Source organism: Dipodomys spectabilis, unplaced genomic scaffold (assembly GCF_019054845.1).
Source record: "Dipodomys spectabilis isolate Male_0828 unplaced genomic scaffold, ASM1905484v1 ptg000143l, whole genome shotgun sequence".
Taxonomy (NCBI): Eukaryota; Metazoa; Chordata; class Mammalia; order Rodentia; family Heteromyidae; genus Dipodomys; species Dipodomys spectabilis.
The window spans coordinates 3615119-3620611 of NW_024870820.1; positions in this window are offsets into that span (position 1 = coordinate 3615119).

The following is a 5493-nucleotide window of genomic DNA, read 5'->3' on the forward strand; positions in this document are numbered from 1 at the left end:
ATGCATCTGCATTTTATGAAACCTATATGCTACATGCTCAATCCAAATGCTTTTCTCTCCTTTTCTAGGAAAAAAGTTTTTTCAAGATAAGAGCCAACAGCAGTGAAAAGAAACAAAATACACATTCATGTTGATTTATTTGTGAAAATAACAAATGAAATAAAACAATTCCACTTAAGCAACTCCAATGTTAGTATCTATGAAGATGTTCCTGAATGCCAACATCCATTGATTTTTTTTGTTTTAATTTCTACGAATATATGAAAAATAGAACACGAAAACAAATATAATCTTAGAGCAAACCAGCCTTGGAATAATTTTCTTAATTGTTTTGAAATTACAAAAAATTTGATACCATTGTTGAAATGATCCTTTCCTATGGGAATCATTTAAAAATGTTTATCACTTATTATAATTCAAAATACCAAACAAGACTAATTTTATATAATCATTACAAATATCATTTTATTACTATCATAAAGTAGAGTAAAAGACCAATCCAAATATATTATCATTATTCTTAATTTCTAATCATTTCCTAGATATCTCAATCTAAACAGTCATGTCTTTAACATAGATTAAATATTCTATAATTTTTACTTAACATTTTTCAGGGGCATGTATTCATGTTTCTAAGAAATGTTCACAGCAGTTAAAAATACTTTTGTGAAATTAATGTGAAATTAATGTGATATGTTTTGTTGTGATTGTTTGCAAGGCCTGAGCATTGTCTCTAAGCCATTTTATGCTCAAAGCCAATACTATACAACTTGAGGCACAGAGCTAATTAATGTTTTTAGTGGTTAATTGGAGATAAGAATCTAACAAATACTTTTCTGTCTGGGCTAGCTTCAAACAAATTCTAAGATCTAATTACACAGAATAGCTCGAATTATAGGCTTGAGTCACTGGCACTTGGTTTGATGTATTTATTTAATTTTAATTATATCTTAAGATTTTTGTTTCACTATAATGAACATCGTTCTATACAAATATTTAGATATATGTATGTAATTCTGATGACAATCTCCAAAAATGTATGTCTTTCTACACTATATATATATATATATATATGTATATAGATATCTATATCTATATCTATATCTATATATATAAATTTCTGAAGACAGAGTTCCTATAAAACTTTATGCTACCATTTTTGACCTTTTTTAATTTGAAAGACATGCAGTCTATTTTCCCTAAAGTTTCCTAGAATAAAATAACTAATATTTAAATAGAATGTAGAGTTTATTATTTTCAAGGGAATTTTTGAAATACCCATGATATTGTAGTAGCATTTACATTATGTTACTTGAAATAATTTTGTTCAAACTCTTAAATATTTGTGTGTAGTGGTGGGGAGAGAGGAAGTTAATCCATACTGGTTAAGAATTTGCAATGCTTCAAAAATCTATTCTACAATTTGTTATAAGCATATAGTCAAGCTAACTGTTATGGTTAAGTTTTTTTATTTCTTTATTTCTTCTAAATTTTAAAATGGATGCATGCACGGTGGTAACATTAAAACTATTAATCGACAGACAAATGATTGCAAAATCATAGATACATATCAGACTTTCAATATTTAGCACTTATGATGTTAGTAATAATTTTGGTGGAAATGATAATGACCACAGTGTACCCTGATAATTACAATGTTTGATTGAAAAGGAAAAAATTTTACACATTTTTGAAGCTAGATTTCCCACATTGAATACATGGTAATAAACAGCGTTGGATTACATATAGTAAGAATAACAAGAGGAGAGTTTCAATATCAAGAAATAGAGCCACATTAAACAGGTAGAAACAGTAAAAACCCTAATGTTATTCCTACAGTCTCTCTAATGTATACTCACTTTTCTTGGTGGTATTACTTTCTCATAATTAAAATCGTTAATTTCCACATTTTGATGGACTAAGATGTAGTTTTCAATTTAGGGTGATTAGTTCAAATAACATTCTCATATAGATACTATTCAATAACCCTGTTTTCCAATGATATATTAAGAGTATGTTCTTCAATACAGCTGTGAACACATGACACAATTTACATAATACCATTTACTTATCTGTAGTTACCTTAAAAAGACATAGTCCTTAGAGCCAGGAGGTGAAATTTATTTTTATTTCTGCAGGAAACAATTTGTGACTTTATACCAACAAACTGAATTTGACTCTTTCCTTATTTGTAAGGTAAGTTGGAAAATGTAAGGACTCTGGGGTTCAAGCCCCATGACCAAGAAAAGTAAAAAGGGAAAAAATGCAGTAAAACAACATTTTAAAGCTAATGTGCACAAAAATTGTCTAGAAATAAAATTAAAACAACCCCTGGACTGGCAAAAAAAAAGATTAAAATGAAATTGCCTTCAATCATTCATTTAGACATTCTATACTGAGGGCAGGCTATTGGAGCTCATATCACTAACTAGAATTTGAGAAGATCACAGTTCAGAACCAGTGTGCAAGGAACGTAATAAGATTCTCATATCATCCTAAGCCTGGCATGCTGCAATGCATTTGTGATCGAGTTACTTGGCAGACAGAGGTAAAGAACTTAGACTCTGTTCAGCCCTCAGCAAAATTAATAACCTATGAGCAAATAACTGAATTGAAAAAAGATTGTTCTAAATAGAATACTTGTTCAAACAACAAAATATCTAAATTCATACTCACTTCCTAAAAGAGGAAAAGAGCAAGAAAAAATAGGAAAGAAAGAAAGAAATAAAAGAGAGTAGAGAAGGAAGAGGAGAGAAGGGAAGGAAGGAAGTAAGCAAGGAAGGAAGGAAAGAAAGAAGGAAAGAAGGAAGGAAGGAAGGAAGGAAGGAAGGAAGGAAGGAAGGAAGGAAGGAAGGAAGGAAGGAAAGAAGGAAGGAAGGGAGGGAGGGAGGGAGGGAGGGAGGAAGAAGGAAAAGAAAAGGAAAGAAAGAAATGGTGGAAGAAAGAATGGGAGAGAGAAAGAGAGGTATAAATAAAAACCTCAGCATGTGTTCTATGTTAATAATGACAATAAATCATTTTAACTATAAATGCCATCATTTAATTCCCTGGGATGAGACATTTTGTATCAAGCCCTATTGTATGGACTTGGAATCCCCAAAAGGCCACCAGAGACCATGACCAATGCAAACAGTAAAAGAGTCATATATTGCAAGCTCAAGCTTGCTCTTTTGCACATCGGGTAACCGATGACACTAAGAATCCCCAAGCACAAAATCAGCACAGCTTTAATAGTATTGAACAAACAAGTTTAGGGAACTTCCACACAAGCAGTTACATGATTGGTTTGAGTCCACCCTAACCGCATTGCAATTTTTCTTAACTGTTGGTATGTTCTGTTCCTGGAACACTTGGGCAACTGTTCTGCTTTCATAATGTTGGGCAGGGTTGGTGGCAACCTGTGTTTTTTTCTCTATCTTGGGGTTACCCTGAGGGCAGCCTAGCACAAGATGGTGGGAAATTTCAAGTTGGAGTTACTGTGGCTTTTCATTCTCTCCTCTTCTAGAGCATCAGGGACCAATCATGGTCCCATAATTGGTACAATCTTCTATATTTACAGTTTGGTATTGGGATCTCAGAACTAATAGAGGGACTGTGCTGATCTAAAAGGTCCATTTGTGAGTAACAAATATTAACAGTTACAAATATTAACTGTTACAAATATTAATTGTTACAAATATTAGCAAAGGTCCTTATATTTCCTTCCAGCAATCCTGACTCAATATACCACAGCTAACTTACCTTTATACCAGCTGTATTCGTAAGCTCCAATATTAAGACATACTCATACCATTTGCTACATACTTAAATTTTCTGAGGTTTGTCTTCTTTACAAACATTTTAAGACAATCCTTACTTTTTAAATCCTTTCTTATCTAGAGGATACCAATTTTTCCCCAATTCCTTCCTAAGGCTTTCTTTACTACACTCCTATTATTTACAATTCTTTGAGCTCCTTTGTGGCTAGAGTTTAAAACCGCACATTTTTCCTTTGATTTGTGGAATCAAATTATCTCAGAAAGCCTCAAGGCACCAGTGGGATGAAAAGCTTGCAAGATTTTAAGGCTAAGATTAGGGTTGGGTCTCATTCCTCCTCTTACCTCCCTTGATTTAAAAAAAATTCTCTCCTTTATCTTTAAAATACACCCAGGAGGAAGCAAATAATTACCATACCAGAGCCAAACTAGGTTGTGACCCTGAAGTGCCTAAGGCAAGGCAGTGATATCCTTGCCCCAAATATCCACTGTGGGAGTAAAGAGGTGACTGGATATCACCAAAAGAATGTCCCACAAGATCTTAGTTTTAGCAGCTTTCAACCAGGAAGCATTCTCAGGTGAGGGAATCAGTCAGGAGTTCAGTCTAGTTTTACCAGGGTGGAGATGGTCTGAGTGATGATGTAGATTTCCTCCAGGTGACTGTCAAGTTGTCGTTGAACTTTACTCATTAGGGTGTGCAGCGGCAGCAGCAGCAGCAGGGTCTCTCTGTGGCTTCATGGAACTTTCACACCTGGTTCTGGGCTGCAAATTCCTACAATGACTGGTTAAGGATTCATTGCATAGGCTTGGCAGGCTATGACCCAACTAGTTTTTTAAGACTATTTACACAGTAGCCCAGGACAATTAACCAAGATGACAATTTTTTAAACTAGATCATACTTTTAATAAGATTAGGATTTTCTAAGCAGATATAGAGGGCTCAGGCCTGTACTATTATTTCCCATGCCTTTTCCTTCTATCTATTCTGTCTATTTTGTCACATTTTTAAAAAAGATACTCTGGTCCCTTGTTCTTAAATGGCGATAATGGGCGAAGATTCATCTTCTATCACTTCTTCAAACTGACTCAGGGGTGTTGATCGTACCTAACCAGGAACATATAATCTTAGCCTATTTTACAAAGAGATTACCAGGGTTAGATGTCATTAAGAACAACATTTTAACTTTTGACAAATGCACAGACCTTTTTTCTGGCTACAGCAATGCTGCTTATTTAGCTTTCTGCATTGAAAAAGGATCTTCCAGGATGGCTTACGAATGTGATCTCTTGTAATCCTAACAATGTCCGAGTTTCCTATGCAGGCCTTCAGACAGATATCAATAGAAAAAAAAACTCAAGGCATAAAACTTTGCTGACAGATGAATTTCATGTAGCTGGTGTCAGCTCAAATGTTACTGCCAATTAGAGCTTTTGGCACATACAGGGGTTGGGATCTAAACTATCCTCCACATTTTACAACCTTACCCTTTTAGTACTATCACAGATGACTGACAAGTTCCTGTCCCTTACAAGGTAGATAGTCATAGACCTTAGGCATGCTTACAAACTATCTTTCCATGACCTCCTGGCTCTGACCAATTTTTGAAGGGCCACACACAAATGACTCTAGGATCTGACATTATTTCTTCAATCCAAGAATTGGCTTATGGTCTCTGTTTGCACGTCCATTGCTTTCATACAAGGAGTGTATTTTTCACACATGGGGAAAAATGCCTCA